Below are 19,709 nucleotides of genomic sequence, written 5' to 3' on the forward strand. Positions count from 1 at the left end.
GTTGTGCTTGTGTGTACGTATGAGACGGTGAGTTATAATCCTTTCCAGGGATTGTAGAGTATCAGAAGCAGTCTGCTACTACGCTCAGCACTCATGAACCCCCCCCAACCCAGCACCCCTCCATGCCAAATCGTGAATCTCCAAAAGCTCAGTTCCCCGCCGAAGTGGACTAGAGAGACCCTGGGATAAGTGTTCACACGGTGACAGATTGAGAGGTCCTCTGTCACATTGGTGGTTTGCTGCAATGGACCAATGGTGACTAATCCAAATTGACTGCTGTGTATCCGCTAGCGTTTTTTCCCATAATGCCTCAGGGACTGTTTTGTCTATGAAATCCACACTGAGTAGTCACGGTCTGAGGTTTTCATTGTCCTTCTGTCTGTATTCCCAATGCATGTTTTGCTTCCCTATGCATGTTTTGCTGCCCTGATAAAGCTGTGTAATTGATCTGATTATTTAGTTAGAGGATTGTTTGATAGTCTCATTACAATATCTAATAGTTATAGTAGTTATCACCTGGCAAACACTCTCTAATGGAGGATGTTATCTTTGTACAAGGACAAGAAAGAGCAGTGTATCAAATAAGTCAGTAAGTGATATGATGGGGTTGAGTTTAACTGCAGAGATGTACGTATTACGTGTGGTAGTTATATAGCTCTTTGAAGCATTGGTTTTTAGCATTGACAATACCCTATTTCTGCTGTGTGTGTCTGCGTACTTGACAGTTGGTTTATCATAGGGCTGTTACTGTATTACCGCCACACCGGTAGTCACGAGTCATGACCGCAGTCAAATTCCATGTGACCGTTTAGTCACGGTAACTCGGCTTCTTCAAGCTCTGATGCTGCTGATGGTCATTAGTAGCCTACCAGACTTGCTAACTACCTGGTACTCAGCACTCTCTTGTCCCTCTAATCACTCTGACATCAATGCAAATGTAATCGAAAATCAAATCAAACACTTCATGAGAGTCCACAAGCTTATGTTTTGCAACATTTCTATGCAATTGTGTGAGAAAACAAAGTTTTGATGGCCTCTTTTAAAAATAGGAGTATCCCATCAGCTTTCTATAGGCTAGGCCTACTATATTTATTTCTCAACATTCCTAATATTAAACACATTGCTTTGCTTTACAACAGGAGTATAGTCTACCTGGCTGGCATGAAAATGAACCACGGGAAAAGCGTCCTCCATTCGCTATTTAAGTGCATAGATGACATGTATTTTTCCCCCTGCCCCTGTTCATTCTCATGGTCCATTCTCAATCAAAACAAATTTCACACATATATTATTTAGTATATGTAAAGACAAGATTAAACCAAGAATAGTCTGATGGGTGACAATATTAGCCTATCACTTGTGAATTATATATTGTCACTTGTGAATGATGTCCAGCTTTTATGCAGTAAGGCAAACAGAGCAAGTCTTTTTTTTGCGACTTTTTCAAATCATAGTCCCTCAACTTATGTAGCCTAGCCCATAGGCCTATATGTTTTGATAAGGTTTTTATCACAACTAAAGTGGCCAAACAGCTTCTTCAAATTAAGCACATTAATCTGCTTTACAACCGGTGTAGAGCCTAACATAGTTGGCAAGTGAGTTTCAAATTTGGGGAAGATAATTTTCACCATTAAAATGTACGTTTATAATAAAGCATTACATGCATAGTGGCATTTGTGGTCACTTTTGAGAATGGTGTTTTCCTGCTAACTAATTGCATTTTAGAACATTCGCGCTTAGCCTACTACCGTGTGTGCATTGCTGCGCTCATAATCTGAAGAAATAGCCTAATAGTTGATCAACATTTTTAAGATAAACGTTCTGATCTGTTGCATCAGCCTCATTGCTTTTAAAACGTTTTTGGATGTGAGTGGTTGCATTAATCTGGGATCTATCACATTCCACAACTGTCCCAGGACTATGTTTGGAATATTGATTTCTCGCAATAGAATAGGTTAACTTTTGTACTGTGGGGGATAGTAGATTGACTTAGGCTAGTTATTTTGCTGTTCGTTAAGCCTACTCATCTTGTTGGCTGACGAACAGTAAATGTGGACAGTTCCAACATCTTAAATATGCGTCTTGGAATTCGATAAGAAGGATGCGCGCAGTTGCATCCTTGATGTGTCTGTCTTTTACTTGTAGCCTACTTCGGGGCTGAGATGGATGCCTGTGAGGAGAACCTGATCACGTGACGGCATTGGCTAATAACAATTACGATATCTGAGAGAGCTATGTGAGTGATAGGTACTTCGGGAACATGCAGCTGGGAGAAGGGAATTATAATATCAACAACGGCCGCTGGCCGCAAAATGTATGGATGTTTTTAGGGGGCAGTACGGCCACACTAGGGGGATGCCGCCGGGAAATTGAAGGCATTATCAAGTGCTTGTCAAATTGTGAATGAGAGACTGATGAAGTGTGTGCAGCCTGTGCAAGAAACAAAGCAGAGCTCATGCCTTTCAACTTTTTTCAAATCATCATTAGAGTCTCATCATGCAGCCTTAGAATGTATAAAACATCTAAACATATAGCCCAACGTTTGTATCACAACTAAAGTTGCATAAATAACTCGATATTAAGAATATAGGAGGACCTGTTTCTTTGTTAACCGCTCAACACAGAATATGCGCACTCCCTCAGAAAATGTTTGGAGAAAACATCCTATTATTCAGCTATGTTCATTTGTATTCTTCATACTATACAATAATGCCACAGACTTCTAAGCAAATCTTGTCTGCTAAATGAACTAGTGCAGCCCATAGCCAGATCAGGGCCTAACATAAGAACAAGAGTATGGTATTCTGATCTTCTGAAATATACTACATTTTCTTCATATCATGTTTAAAATAAATTATGAATTTATTGTGTAGGCTATATTAAATGGATTTATTATACTTTTTAAGATGTAGATGTTCCAAAGGTCTGTATCAGTGGCTTGTAGGCTATGCGTGGAAGCCAGGAGATGCTAAATGTTTTTATGTTAATTAATGGTCAATTACCGTGAGACCGGCAGTCATTTGCTTGACAATCACTGGCGGACAAAGCTTCATGACCGCCACAGCCCTAGTTTAGCATTCAGAATAACCTTTTCACTGGGTCCCTACAGACGTTCCTCTGGGCACCATTCACATTACTGTGGAAATTGGATGCATGATGGTGGTAATTCATCTATATTTACAGAACAAGGACAATTTCATTGCTGAACATAGCTATAAATAAAAACAGGCATTTTGCTATTGTGTTGAATAAAACGAGACAAGAAAAATGTATTTTACAACATGACTGAACAGGGATGTTTTGTTGACCAGGCATAGCATGACACTCATGTAATTTATAGAATATTGTCACTTCCTAAACAAATACAGTATGTTAGAGGAGTTAGACAATCAAGTATGAGATATCAGCATACATGTTATATGAACCATTATCTGTCTTTCTCTCTCTCTCTGTCTCTCTCACTTGCTTCTTTACTTTCCCCCTGTCTTTGTCTGTCTCTTAGGACCCCCACAGAGAGCAGCCATTCATGACCTCCATCTCTTGCATATCATATTAAAACCCTGCAACTCCAGTTCATTTTTCCTCTCTCTAACAGCCTCTGCCTTTGCAAATCTCAGCAGCACCCACAATCCCTTGGGGCCGGGGGCTTATTTGATGAGGGCAGACAGTGTGCGGCTGACACCATGGCCTCCGTCCCACCCCCTCAGCCCCCTCAGCTCGGTGGCATCTGGGTTATGCACACTGGGTTTGTCACAGGCCTCCAGTAGGCCTCAGAGCAGTGTCCTGGAAAGCAGAGAACCAGGTCCAAAATCCCTGGACATAACAGACATCTCAATGGGACGGTGGTGGCAGTACTGACCCCCTGACCCCTCTCCCTTTCCTCCACCCCTTGCCAGGCTGCACAAAGCAGGGCTTGACTGTACCGCCCCACCACACACAAAAAGCTTTTCTCTCTCTCTCATTCACCAACTGGAGCTTAATCACATGACTTTAATGGGGTATTATTGAGGTGTGTGTGTGTGTGTGTGTGTGTGTGTGTGTGTTGTGGTGTGTGTGTGTGTGTGTGTGTGTGTGTGTGTGTGTGTGTGTATTAAACATATGCACTGAGAACTTCCCTTAAACACATAATGGGGACCTCTCAGTCACAGACATACTGAGAAAGAAAATACAAATCCTTCTCAGAATCTATAGTTTCATCCCTGGTTGATTGAATGCAGAATGTGTGCTTAATAGCAACCATTCTGAATAGAGAGAGCTTATTGGAGCACAGGGGAAGAGTAAGAGTAAGTTATTAGACTTGATTTAATTTGGTAAACACTACAACGTACGAGACATGTAGCATAGTAATCAAGCGATCACTTATGCATAACTGCTAGACTTGATTATTTGAAGTGCTTTAATCCACTCATATTTTATTTATGACTACAAAATGTTCCCATCGGGATATCATGGTCTGGAACAGATTAGACACCTGCTCTGCTTCTGAACAGAGGCAGCAGTCAGGATACTTTCCATGTTAAGCCATGGCACTGCCCCTGTCACTCTGAAGGCATGGCATGGGCGTCATCTCTGAGAGGAAAGGGAATGCTAACGCTGTCCACCATGCTGCCCTTGCCTCAGCCGTACTGTACTGTACTGTACGTGTTCGTGTCCTAGCCTGCCTGCCTGCCTGTCAGCTGTAGCTCTGTATGTGGAATGGGGCTGTGGCCCGTTAGCTGTAGCTGTGTGTCAGCAGCTGTTGCCCTGTGCTGGAGCTGTATGTCTGCTGCTATGGAAGGCCATCCTCTTTTAGACAATTAACGGAGCGCTTACAGTACGTGGTAATTGCCATCCTAATGAAATTAGCTAGGGGACACAGATGCTTGATGATCATGGCAGCAATGTCATGCCCTCATTGTGTTCCCTATAGACCCAAGCCTATTAATACTGATAAGTTATGGAATTGGACTGAGAGGTATCTAAATTGAAACAGACATCCGCTGCCGCAGTACCAGAGCCAGAGCACGCCTGAGGTGTGTAATCATCTCCTCGAAGCACTCGCTAGTCAGATGAAAACACTATGTGAACAGTTGTCAGGTAACACTCAAGACTATTGTGTACTCCTTAAAGGGGAAAATCATCCATTGATTTGGCCTCATTTTTTTTGGGCTTGCTCCTCCTGAAATGCTGGCGGCCATGACAGAAGCCAAATGTGAGTTGGCTTGTGGGTGTGGTTTGATAAGGGGTGTCAGAACCTTGCCCGCAGCTGTTTCACAACACTCAATTGCAACAAACAAACCTCTTGCAGGTTGTGTTCAATAACTACAGGCAGATGCATGGTGAGATGCCGTAGGACGCTTTGAATAGGTCAGTAGCCTCCAGAGTAATATGAGAATGCAATTGCTGAGTTTATGTAGATATTTTAAACTAAGTGTTTTTGATAACTTTAATGTAGTACATTTTTTAAGTGAACCTTTATTTAACTAGGCAAGTCAGTTAACAAGATACTGTGCCTATCGGCGTTTTGTCTGGTGGTAATGGGGCTACCTTAGCAAACATGTCAGGGGTCATACCTTCCTTTGTGGTGTCCCGTATACAACAGGAGTTCCCTGATCCTAGTGCAGAATACACAGGGTTTCTCCCTCCACATATTGACTGATAGCATTGAAATTAAAAAAGAAAAGAAAAGACAATACAAGTAAAAGTTGTGTGTATTAAGATTTTGATGCAGAGTGCCAGGTCTCTCCATTCAGAGACATCAGTATCAAGCCTGCCTGTCAGATTCCATCACATCTTGCAAGTCTCCAAGTGCTGGCTCCATAGATGCATTTGTGAACATCAATTACCAATGGCAGTTAGGATAGGTGATATCTGACAAGGTCTTTGTGAGGTATTTGCAAGAGCCCCATTGATGGGCATGGCAAAGTAGATCAGTGAAATGGAATGGTAAACACAGCGATCAGGCTGGTTCCACCAGGTTAGGTTATGAAGTTGAATTGGGAAAAAACTCAAAACAGTTTTGACCTTTGACCAGGTCAGATGTCACCAACCTGATTCAAGTGTCCTCCCTGTTCCTTTTATAGGAATCCTCACAGCTGGCCTTCTCTATGTTGCATGTTCAGCTGCAAACTGGACATCTCTCAAACAACTGCAGCAGGGAGTCCTCATAAACAATATATTTCCTCAACTTATGAGGTGGTGTTGACTAGTAGGGCCTGTGACAGGGTGATACAATAGACAGCCAAGTGGTGAATTGCATTTTGTTATCAAGAAAGAACAAAGATTTTTGATAATGCACTTCACAACCAAAATGACTACTACTTGTATCTGCTTGGCTGGTTAATTAACCTACTAGTTCATCAAACCGGGTAACTTTCAAACAAATTTTCACATAACACACCATTGTTAATGAAGCTGTCTGTCATCAGGGCAGTAACTCGGGTCACTGTCAGAGGCCTCATGGTGGCGTGTCCTTTTCATAGGAGTCAAGGGAGACACTGGCAGCAACGGAGGTGGTGTCACAGTGGTATTTGTGTCGCATGACACTTATTCTGAGCTTGTCTGACAAGCTGTGAAAATAACAAGTGAACAGTGAATAAAATTATTTTTTGAGGTCACTAAACCATTGCAATCACATTGCCTGACATGTTATAATACCCCTCTTTACTCCTTCTGGTAGGTCCCAGCATCTGTTCATGACCAGGGATCCAACTGTGCACTTTGTCTTAAAGAAAAACAGGGTCAATGATTGTCATCATCCCTCATTAAAAATATATTTTAAGAAATAACAATCTAGTTTGGAAGCTAATTCTGTGCTTTACAGATGTAGACTGACTGGCGCCAGATTGGATTAGATTCAGGCTGGTGACGACGTTACACTATGCAACCAACTGTGACATGTTTTGCTAATGCCACGGGTTGGTTTGGGTTTGTTGCTGCTACTTAGTACCATAGAGATCCTATTAAATTACTAGAGGGGCTATGTCATCAACCCTCAAAGTTCCAGAATGCGGTGAAAATGGCAGCCATAATTGGTCAGGGAGAAATCCAAACCAGTCTAATTGGAATGAACGGCAGTAGAGCAATAATCCAGATTTTACTTATGCGGGAAAATAAAAGTAAGGGATGTGAATATCAGAAATTGTGTAAGAATTGTCAACCAAAAATGTTAATATAATTCTAAATACAATTGACAGGTTTTACACATTCTGTTTTTAAATAGCCTGTAAAATCATACATGCACAGTGCCTTCGGAAAGTATCTGTTTGTCTTTGCCTCCATCCTGACTAGTCTCCCAGTCCCTGCTGATGAAAAACATCCCCACGGCATGATGCTGCCACCACGCTTCACTGTAGGGATGGTGCCAGGTTTCCTCCCGACGTGACGCTTGGCATTCAGGCCAAAGAGTTCGATCTTGGTTTCATCAGACCAGAGAATCTCCTTTCTCATGGTCTCAGAGTCTTTAGGTGCCATTTGGCAAACTCCAAGCGGCCTGTCATGTGCCTTTTACTGAGAGTGGCTACCGTCTGGCAACTCTTCTATAAAGGCCTGATTGGTGGAGTGCTGCAGAGATGGTTGTCCTTCTGGAAGCTTCTCCCATCTCCACCGAGGAACTCTGGAGCTCTGTCAGTGACCATCGGTCACCTCCCTGACCAAGGCCCTTCTCTCCCGATTGCTCAGTTTGGCTGGGCGGCCAGCTCTAGGAAGAGTCTTGGGGGTTCCAAACTTCTTTCATTTAAGAATGATGGAGGCCACTGTGTTCTTGGGGACCTTCAATGCTGCAGAAATGTTTTGGTACCCTTCCTCAGATCTGTGCCTCGACACAATCCTCTCTTGGAGCTCTACAGACAAATCCTTCGACCTCATGGCTTGGTTTTTGCTCTGAAATGCACTGTCAACTGTGGAACCTTATATAGACAGGCGTGTGCCTTTCCAAATCATGTCCAATCAATTAAATTTACAACCGGTAGACTCCAATCAAGTTGTAGAAACATCTCAAGGATGATCAATGGAAACAGGATGCACCTGAGCTCAATTTCAAGTCTCATAGCAAAGGGTCTAAATACTTACAGTACCAGTCAAAAGTTTGTACACACCTACTCATTCAAAAGTTTTTGTTTATTTGTAATATTTTCTACATTGTAGAATAATAGTGAAGACATTTAAACTATGAAATAACACATATAGAATCATGCAGTAACCAAGAAAGTGTTAAACAAATCAAAATATATTTATATTTGAGATTCTTCAAAGTAGCTACCGTTTGCCTTGATGACAGCTATGCACACTCTTGGCATTTTCTAAACCAGCTTCATGAGGTAGTCACCTGGAAGGCATTTCAATTAGAGGTGTGCCTTGTTAAAAGTTAATTTTCTTTCCTTCTTAATATGTTTGTGCCAATCAGTTGTGTTGTGACAAGGTAGGGGTGGTATACAGAAGATAGCCCTATTTGGTAAAAGACCAAGTCCATACTATGGCAAGAACAGCTCAAATAAGCAAAGAGAAACGACAGTCCATCATTACTTTAAGACATGAAGGTCAGTCAACTCTGAACATTTCAAGAACTTTGAAATTGTCTTCAAGTGCAGTCGCAAGAACCATCAAGCTCTATGATGAACCTGGCTCTCATGAGCACTGGCACAGGAAAGGAAGACCCAGAGTTACCTCTGCTGCAGAGGATAGGTTCATTAGAGTTAACTACACCTCAGATTGCAGCCCAAAGTAACAGACACATCTCAACATCAACTGTTCAGAGGAGACTGCTTGGATCAGGATTTCATGATCTATTTTCTGCAAAGAAACCACTACTCAACAAATAATAAGAAGAGACTTGTTTGGGCCAAAAAAACACGAGCAATGGACATTAGACCAGTGGAAATTTGTCCTTTGGTCTGATGAGTGCAAATGTGAGATCTTTGGTTCCAACCGCCGTGTCTTTGTGAGACGCAGAGTAGGTGAATAGATGATCTCCGCATGTGTGGTTCCCATCGTGAAGCATGGAGGAGGAGGTGTGATGATGTGGGGGTGCTTTAATGGTGACACTGTCAGTGATTTATTTAGAAGGCACACTTAACCAGCACGGCTACCACAGCATTCTGCAGCGATATGCCATCCCATCTGGTTTAGGCTTAGTGGGACTATCATTTATTTTTCAACAGGACAATGACCCAACACACCTCCAGGCTGTGTAAGGGCTATTTGACCAAGAAGGAGAGTGATGGAGTGTTGCATCAGTTGACCTGGCCTCCACAATCACCCGACCTCAACCCAATTGAGATGATTTTGGATGAGTTGGACCGCAGAGTGAAGGATAAGCAGCCAACAAGTCCTCAGCATATGTGGGAACTCCTTCAAGACGGTTGGAAAAGCATTCCAGGTGAAGCTGGTTGAGAGAATGCCAAGAGTGTGCTAAGCTGTCATCAAGGCAAAGGGTGGCTACTTTGACGAATCTAAATTCTAAAGTATGTTTTGATTGAACACCTTTTTTGGTTACTACATGATTCCATGTGTTTTGTCATAGTGTTGATGTCTTCTCTATTATTCTACAATGTATAAAATAGTACAAATAAAGAAAAACCCTTGAATGAGTAGGTGTGTCCAAACTTTTGACTGGTACTGAATGTAAATAAGGTATTTTTGTTTTTTGTTTTTAATACATTTGCAAACATTTCTAAAATCCTGTTTTCGCTTTGTCATTATGGGGTATTGTGTGTAGATTGCTGATGAAATGGTTTTATTTAATCCATTTTAGAATAAGGCTGTAACATAACAATATGGAAAAAGTAAAGGGGTCTGAATACTTTCCGAAGGCTATGTGTGTGTGTGTATGTTTGTGTGTATATATGTATATACACTGCTAAAAAAAATAAAGGGAACACTTAAACAACACAATGTAACTCCAAGTCAATCACACTTCTGTGAAATCAAACTGTCCACTTAGGAAGCAACACTGATTGACAATTACATTTCACATGCTGTTGTGCAAATGGAATAGACAAAAGGTGGAAATTATAGGCAATTAGCAAGACACCCCCAATAAAGGAGTGGTTCTGCAGGTGGTGACACAGACCACTTCTCAGTTCCTATGCTTCTGGCTGATGTTTTGGTCACTTTTGAATGCTGGCGGTGCTTTCACTCTAGTGGTAGCATGAGACGGAGTCTACAACCCACACAAGTGGCTCAGGTAGTGCAGCTCATCCAGGATGGCAGATCAATGCGAGCTGTGGCAAGAGGTTGCTGTGTCTGTCAGCGTAGTGTCCAGAGCATGGAGCGCTACCAGGAGACAGGCCAGTACATCGGAGACGTGGAGGAGGCCGTAGGAGGGCACAACCCAGCAGCAGGACCGCTACCTCCGCCTTTGTGCAAGGAGGAGCCTACCAGAGCCCTGCAAAATGACCTCCAGCAGGCCACAAATGTGCAGTGTGTCTGCTCAAACGGTCAGAAACAGACTCCATGAGGGTGGTATGAGGGCCCGACGTCCACAGGTGGGGGTTGTGCTTACAGCCCAACACCGTGCGGACGTTTGGCATTTGCCAGAGAACACCAAGATTAGCAAATTCGCCACTGGCGCCCTGTGCTCTTCACAGATGAAAGCAGGTCACACTGAGCACATGAGCACATGTGACAGACGTGACAGAGTCTGGAACGCCGTGGAGAACGTTCTGCTGCCTGCAACATCCTCCAGCATGACCGGTTTGGCGTGGGTCAGTCATGGTGTGGGGTGGAATTTTCTTGGGGGCCGCACAGCCCTCCATGTGCTCGCCAGAGGTAGCCTGACTGCCATTAGGTACCGAGATGAGATCTCAGACCCCTTGTGAGACCATATGCTTGGTGCGGTTGCCCTGGGTTCCTCCTAATGCAAGACAATGCTAGACCTCATGTGGCTGAGTGTGTCAGCAGTTCCTGCAAGAGGAGGCAATAATGCTATGGACTGGCCCGCCGTTCCCCAGACCTGAATCCAATTGAGCACATCTGGGACATCATGTCTCGCTCCATCCACCAACGCCACGTTGCACCACAGACTTTCCAGGAGTTGGGGATGCTTTAGTCCAGGTCTGGGAGGAGATCCTCAGGAGACCATCCGCCACCTCATCAGGAGCATGCCCAGGCATTGTAGGGAGGTCATACAGGCACGTGGAGGCCACACACACTACTGAGCCTCATTTGACTTGTTTTAAGGACATTACATCACAATTTGGATCAGCCTGTTGTTTGTTTTCCACTTTAATTTTGAGTGTGACTCCAAATCCAGACCTCCATGGGTTGATAATTTGATTTCCATTGATAATGTTGTGTGATTTTGTTGTCAGCACATCTCACTATGTAAAGAGAAAAAAGTATTTAATAAGAATATTTAATTCATTCAGATCTAGGATGTGTTATTTTAGTGTTCCCTTTATTTTTTTGAGCAGTGTATATATCGTTTTTTTAAAAACCTTTTTTATTGGAAAGCTATTTTCTTGTCTGCATTGTTTGAATGGAATATTGGCAGTGAATTTGAAAAATTTCTAAAATCATTCCTCAAACTGTCTGGCTAGCTAGCTAACAAACATACGGTGCAGATAAATTGTTCAAATTCATTTTTTTACACTATCTTATCCAGTGGTGGTTGGTGCCGTTTAAGATAAAGAAATGTATGAGCCTTATTTCTATTACAGCATATCGGATGACTGTCATTCATATTCCATTCACCCAGCTCAGTGTAACATCCATAGGTTTAGGCTACTATATTATGCTCAAATTGTCCCTGTACCCATCATGAGGTTGCTACAACCTAGCTTTTTAAATTTAGTTTACAACGTAGGTGCAAAGGTCGAGAGAAAAATTTGAGTAATCAAGGTGACAGTGACACATTCAGTAACGCCTTGCACACTTGCCTGCATCTAGCTGATCTAGGGTGTAATCATTAGTCCAACAGTTGCAAACAACAGTTTCTATTGGACAAATTCATGTATGTTTATCCCCGTTTCGTTCCGTTTGCTTCCGTTTTAAGAAACGTTTTTCAACACAATCGGCAGAATTACTACGTCCCTGATCACACGCAAGCACAATTCACTTTCATAGCAGCCACATACAAGCAGCATCATCCCTTTGCTCATTATATAATTCCTTCTCACATCTACACGCTCTCTTCCTCGAACATTTTCCCTTCGCTTGTGCACTTCAGTGCACAACACATCAGCTGTCTGTGACCAGGCGAAAAAACCTTTCATAGCCAAACATTCATATCATAACTGCTACACACAGCCTAAATCGTTGTTACCATATTAGCTAATGTCATAGTCAACATACAGTGAGGGAAAAAAGTATTTGATCCCCTGCTGATTTTGTACGTTTGCCCACTGACAAAGAAATGATCAGTCTATAATTTTAATGGTAGGTTTATTTGAACAGTGAGAGACAGAATATCAACAAAAAAATCCAGAAAAACGCATGTCAAAAATGTTATGAATTGATTTGCATTTTAATGAGGGAAATAAGTATTTGACCCCTCTGCAAAACATGACTTAGTACTTGGTGGCAAAACCCTTGCTGGCAATCACAGAGGTCAGACGTTTCTTGTAGTTGGCCACCAGGTTTGCACACATCTCAGGAGGGATTTTGTCCCACTCCTCTTTGCAGATCTTCTTCAAGTCATTAAGGTTTCGAGGCTGACGTTTGGCAACTCGAACCTTCAGCTCCCTCCACAGATTTTCTATGGGATTAAGGTCTGGAGACTGGCTAGGCCACTCCAGGACCTTAATGTGCTTCTTCTTGAGCCACTCCTTTGTTGCCTTGGCCGTGTGTTTTGGGTCATTGTCATGCTGGAATACCCATCCACGACCCATTTTCAATACCCTGGCTGAGGGAAGGAGGTTTTCACCCAAGATTTGACGGTACATGGCCCCGTCCATCGTCCCTTTGATGCGGTGAAGTTGTCCTGTCCCTTTAGCAGAAAAACACCCCCAAAGCATAATGTTTCCACCTCCATGTTTGACGGTGGGGATGGTTTCTTGGGGTCATAGGCAGCATTCCTCCTCCTCCAAACACGGCAAGTTGRGTTGATGCCAAAGAACTCCATTTTGGTCTCATCTGACCACAACACGTTCACCCAGTTGTCCTCTGAATCATTCAGATGTTCATGGGAAACTTCAGACGGGCATGTATATGTGCTTTCTTGAGCAGGGGGACCTTGCGGGCGCTGCAGGATTTCAGTCCTTCACGGCATAGTGTGTTACCAATTGTTTTCTTGATGACTATGGTCCCAGCTGCCTTGAGATCATTGACAAGATCCTCCTGYGTAGTTCTGGGCTGATTCCTCACCGTTCTCATGATCATTGCAACTCCACGAGGTGAGATCTTGCATGGAGCCCCAGGCTGAGGGAGATTGACAGTTCTTTTGTGTTTCTTCCATTTGCGAATAATCACAGAAACTGTTGTCACCTTCTCACCAAGYTGCTTGGCGATGGTCTTGTAGCCCATTCCAGCCTTGTGTAGGTCTACAATCTTGTCCCTGACATCCTTGGAGAGCTCTTTGGTCTTGGCCATGGTGGAGAGTTTGGAATCTGATTGATTGATTGCTTCTGTGGACAGGTATCTTTTATACAGGTAAGAAACTGAGATTAGGAGCACTCCCTTTAAGAGTGTGCTCCTAATCTCCGTTCGTTACCTGTATGAAAGACACCTGGGAGCCAGAAATCTTTTTTGATTGAGAAGGGGTCAAATACTTATTTCCCTCATTAAAATGCAAATCAATTTATTACATTTTTGACATGCATTTTTCTGGATATTTTTGTTGTTATTCTGTCTCTCACTGTTCAAATAAACCTACCATTAAAATTATAGACTGATAATTTCTTTGTCAGTGGGCAAACGTACAAAATCAGCAGGGGATCAAATACTTTTTTCCCTCACTGTAGCTACTAGAACTAACGCGCTAGTTAACCCGCTACAATCATGCAGTAAGCAAGCTGTTTAGCAGTTACACCGGCAGGCCCCGGTGGCAATAAATTAATAAAATCAAGAGCCTAAGGTCTGCCGTCATGTTAAGTATGTTACTGTATAGCTACTGTATTCCAATTTAGGCATTTATAAGTGCTATTTTCAACCCGTATACAGGTATGGGTGTAAAAGGCTACACTAGATCAGGGATCTCCAACGCCTGTTCTGGAGCGCAACAGGATGTGCAGGCTTTTGTTTCAGCCCAGCACTAACACTGTGGGCTAGAACAAAAGGACAAATGTTGTAGACAACTTGCCTTACACTTATTCAGAAGTGGAGTCTAGTCTAGTAGTGTGATATTACTCCACCTACTGGTGATTTCTGGAAACTGCAGTATGTTCAACAAGGCAGCAGTTCCCTGATTCTCCACAACAATAGATTGTATTCTGGTTGTTAGAAGAGAAAAAACACAATTGGTGGTAAAGCACACTCTTGAAGTCATGAGGACAATAATTAGCACTGAAATAAATAGATTCCTCTGTGGAGCATATATGACTTGGATGGGGCTTGTCAGTGATGTGTTTATGAGAGTGACCTCAGAGTGAAGAGCGGGCCAGAATGTGAGGTCATGCTGCAGTCAGTGGTACCAGCCTCTCCAGTGGGTCTGTCATTATGGAGACATATGGGTGAATGAGCGTGAGAGGGACAGCTGGAGCTGTCCACTCACAGTGCGAGAGGAAAAGATAGATCCATACTTTCTTTCATCAGGGACTATAGGGAAAATTTGTAAGGTTTCACAGATCAGTGTGGCAGATAATACTGTACACGGCTCCTCTGCGTTGTATCACCACCACCATTCTTCAAAAGGCCCAGTTGAACTGAAAATGTGGATTTTGTGTGAAGGTAGTCTCATTCCCTTACAGTGCACTATAAGATTAGAAAAGCAAGAATAGTGTGAGGGGAAATGTCATAGAGCTGTAGCAATGTTTATAGAGCTGAATAGAATCTCCTCTTAAGACATGGGCATGGGTGATTTTAGGAATAGATAAAGAGTGGTTACTCCCAATGAGAGGTATACGGTTCTTACTTTCCTCTGAATTCACAGACAGTTTCTTGTTTTGGTCTCACCCCTACCTCTACCGCAAAGCTGCCGACTGGAGAAAAATCACACATGGACATCAGCTGTGAATAGCAGGCACCTGCAGACATTGTGCATGTGTGTGTTTCTGTCTTCTGGGGTTGCTGTGTGTGCGTGTGTGTGTGTTTTGGCCTCTGGCTGTTATTTTGTCTCTCTTTGGAAGACAGCCCCTGCATGGCCATATGTGTTATAGGAGCAAACGGACCTTTCCCCTCTCACTGTGGAGGGAATCATCTGAATACTGCCTGGTCCAAGTGTCTGGATAGTATGGGATAGTAGATACAGTTAGAGGGAATGCCACTACTCTGTTTAAAGTAGTATGTCATCTATAGGTCCTGCACTGGTTTTATATTGTATGTTCGTGCTTTATCTAGCGAAAACAGGCCACTGTTTTTATCAAACCAATGTTTTGAATATACAATTTGAAATATTAACCACAAAGTATTTTGTAATTTTGACGTCGAAATGGAATAATTAAAATCCTCCTGAAGGTATTTTCATAATGGAGCTAGATGTTAAAGCTACACTGCAGTGCCATACACTGTGCTTTATCTGTAGCAGATGCATTATTACAAAATGGTTCATGTTTTTGCAGTTGAACTTTACCCTGTGTGATTGTTTGGTTCAATAGGTATTTGTCTTTACCGCACTAGAAAACTATACTATAACTATAAGACTACACACATGTAGTCCAAAAGATGTAAGAATCATCTATGGCCTTCCAGTCAGGACAATGTGCAGATGGCACAGATGATGAGACAGAGATTTTCGATAGATGACAGTTTACACTTCTGAAACAGCTGCTAATGTTCCGTCGACAGTGGACAGTGCTGCTTGGGAACAATTGATTAGCCCATTTTTATGATGTAGCCAATGGTTTAGCTTTGTAGACAATATTTACCCACACAGTATTCAGGACTGTTATGAGTATTCATTCAACTTTGTTTCAAATAATCACTCGGATGTTGTTCAGAGGGCTTTGCAACGTGTTCTGTTGTACGTTTTGACTGCAGAATCTTTTGTGTTCTAGGAGACTCGGATCACTCAAACAAACAGCAGGATATTGTTTCCAGATGAGACACATCGTCCGACTGAAATATAGACTTATATAATTGGGACTCTACAGCCGAGAGCACATTTTCTCTCTTTTCACTTGTTTTCTTCAGTTTCTGTCAGAATGGTGTGTGGCTCTTTGGGAAAATATGAACATCCTTCTTTGCTAAAAGGAATGTAAAAATGCTTATTCTAAATAAATAAAATAATTACTATTTTCCCACAGTATGTCAAATGTCAATGTTTGAAATCAAAAGCAAATCTATGGAAACCACTTTTCCTAAGCTATATCCATTACATTCGGTTTATTGTCAATTTCCAACATTTGACATTTTCCAAAGGAAGACAGTTTTAGTAATAGTGTTTCTGCTGTAATGCCTCTGCTGGTCCAAATCACACAGGTTATTTTGAGTTTTCCTGTGGAATATGATGGGCGGAGACATCTGCTCTCTTCAGGAAACTGCACCCGGAGTACTTTACAGAGAAAATGAATGACCTTCAGAAACCATCCTGAATCACTCAAATCTATAACAATATCTAATGTGATATGAGATATTAATTTAATATACCTGATAATAAGTGAACAACTACAGTACACTGTGTGCATTAAGACTGGGCATCAGAGGTTCCCAATCTAAGTTAACGACACAGTAGAAAACCTCAAGAAAAAAAACGATCCTGCTAGTCAGAAAGAATATAGAATGTTTATGAGGCGGAGATGGAGGGATTGAGCTGTCCGTCAGTCTTTGTGTGTCAAGTGTGTTTATGTGGTAAGCAGACCAATCTCCTATGGCTGGTTCTCTGTGGCTTTGTCCTGCCCTCCCTCTCCTCTTCGTCCTGTGAGTGTGAGCCTGTCTTGGACCAGGACCCATAGCGGGAGGCTGGGACACTCCACTGCAGCTCTACAACTCCAGCCTCTAGCCCAGAGCTGTGACTCACACAGATTACATCAGCAGGGAGACGTAGTAAAGCGAGTGTGTAGTAGTAGACTACTACTGAAGTTCCTCCAGGGTATTGACATTCACAACAGCATCTAGACACAGAGTGAAGTCGGTGTTCGACGCAGCAGCGTACATTCTCTTGGGCCAAGAATCTCTCAAGCATCACAGGCGTTCTACAAACTAGTATCAGTAGAGAAAGGCTGTGCTGGGCACCGGGAACCTTGTTCTCTGGGAGTGAGTGAGTGAGCGGTGAAGGGACAGCTATGGCTGTGAGCTTCATGTCTAGAGTGGAGGAGCTGCTGGCCTCAAGCAGCCAGGTTGTTTGGAGCTTGGCGGAGCAGACCCTCAGAAGGTGGTCCTCTCAGGGGCTCATGCCAGCCCGCCGCTTCCTACAGACATGGTGGCAGCTCGGGGACTTCTATCGGGTATGCTGAAACTGCATTACTAATCAATCCCTTTACTCCAGGAGAAAGGTTGTACTGTACATGCTGCTCAAATCAATGTGGCTTTTATTGACTGCTCTGTTGACAGGTACGGTGCCAGCTGCTAACTGGGAGGTACTGGTGCCTGGAGCAAGATCATGTCTGATCTATTCTAATTTGACTTGTCTTGTTGATATCTTGCTTTCTGTAAATGGGCATATCTGTCAGGAGTTGTCTGGGGTCTGTAGAATAACCATCATGTTGTGGCTATAACGGAGTATGTCCAAAGGGGAACTACATTTCAATTTCACTTTTAGAATGACATGCTCTTTTTGATAGATTGTCTTGGACTGGTTAGTGTCCAGTTGATGGTGTCTATTGGGTGAAAGTTTGCAGTTTGTACCTGTGAGGACTGATTCCCAGAGACGGGTTTACAGGGGTCTCATGGCACATGTGGAAGTCATCAGGAAGCAGCATGGCCAGTCTTTTGATCTCCCAGATAGAAGTGAAGCACTTTGAAATGCTGTCTTTTGCTGGAGCACCTGAATGGGATCTTGCGTGTGCACAAATGACACATCCTCTATAACTCTACGTACATGTCTGTCAAATCTTGAAAATGTTCAAAAATGTCAATAATTCAGATATGTCAAATTAGGAAAGGTTGGCCTTCATGAAGTACTACTAAACCAAATGACATGATTCATATTTGTAGATCATTATCAGTGAAGATGGATGGTGACAGGAGATGGTAATGAGTGAGAATATGTGGGGCTTATTGCAGTGAATTACAAGCGGGGTCTAACGCTGCAGGGCTGGAGCTAAGCCCATGTAGGTCAGTGTCTGGAGGTCGTGTGAAGAGGCCATGGCTGGAACGCCCCACCCCAATGACAGGCTGTCAAGGGGATGACCTCTGTGTCATGGCTATTACACATCACATGACCTTCCTTTAATCCTGTGGGTCAACCTCTCTAAAGCCATGGCCTCTAGCCTTCTGCAAGTGTAGGGGGAGGGGGGGGGGGCGCGGTCCATCCTTAGTGATTCTTAAAACTTAGTTACTTAAAGTAAAAAAATTGTTAGGATAGATAGTCACCAACAACTCTTATTTTACTGCCATGCTACTAGGAAAAAATAAATGAGTGAAAAAAACATTGTAGAGCCACAGCACGTTGTACATCTTTATAGTCTAAGGGTATTTTAGGCGTCTGTTTAAATGTTTTATGAGTCTCTCTGTCTTTCTGAAATTGGTTGTGCAGTGAGCTGTAGCGTAATTCTTTGGAGATAGGGTTCAGACTGAGCAGTAGCTCATTAGTTGCTAAGGCAAATTTAAAATAGGTGGTGGTGTGAGGGTAGGTAAAGGGGGCTTTAAGGGGGCAAGAGAAGGGCACAAGCAAGGGGCAGAAAATCAGGGGGTGTAATTAAATGAGTACTACTGTTATTAGACTTTATCCCATTAAACAATGTTAGAAGACTAACACATTTTAGACCATGGAGCTACTGGCCTATTTGTTTTGATGTTTTGATGTCATTTGTCCGTAACAATGCAACATTGATAAATATAATGTGGTGTGGATCATGCACTGGACAACCGCATAATCCCTTAAAGGGTTACTATAGTGACTAATCCCTGCATAGACAATGGAGCTTGTGTTATTAACAGCTACAATAATTCTCTATATTAAGATGGATTACACAGAAAGCACACAATGTTCTATGCAGACCGGCCCTATAGTATCTTCTGTGTTACAAAAACTCTAAGAATTTGATCGTCATCCAGTAATCCATGATTGTGTATTTGTTCTTTGCTGTATAGGTGGGCTATTGAACCATTCGGAAAGGGCTTGAATTCTCAAGGGAAATAATGACTCAACTTTGTTTTTTGAAATGCCTAAAAACTACACTTTGAGTTTAGAAAAAAGGGAGTTTACATAATTTTGTGTTTGCGCGACAGTAATTTAAAACGCTTGGTCCAGACATGCTCACAAGTGAGTAAATTTCAATTAGGTTTTATGTATTCAAAAACAAAGCCAAAAAAGTAGCCTGTATAACAGCTTAAAATCAGCTCTGTTGTGGTGAAGGGAACAATATGTTCTGGTAGACTGTAGTTAACATCAGCCCAGAACGTCTATTCCCACCCTGTGGTCACTGGTCCCTAACGTGACAGTCACTTTCCACCACAGAGGCCAGCCAAGCCAGTTGGGAGCCACATGTTTTTCACTCCAACGAGTCACAGAAATAAATGTCGTCTTCTTTGCCACA

General features: G+C 42.6%; 1 protein-coding gene across 5 annotated transcripts in view; it reads left to right on the plus strand.

The window, feature by feature from the left end:
• frmd4ba (FERM domain containing 4Ba) overlaps positions 1–19,709 on the plus strand; it is a 65,285-nt gene that overhangs the window by 10,510 nt on the left and 35,066 nt on the right. The window lies entirely within an intron of this gene.

The sequence above is a fragment of the Salvelinus sp. IW2-2015 genome, linkage group LG11, assembly GCF_002910315.2.
Source record: "Salvelinus sp. IW2-2015 linkage group LG11, ASM291031v2, whole genome shotgun sequence".
Taxonomy (NCBI): Eukaryota; Metazoa; Chordata; class Actinopteri; order Salmoniformes; family Salmonidae; genus Salvelinus; species Salvelinus sp. IW2-2015.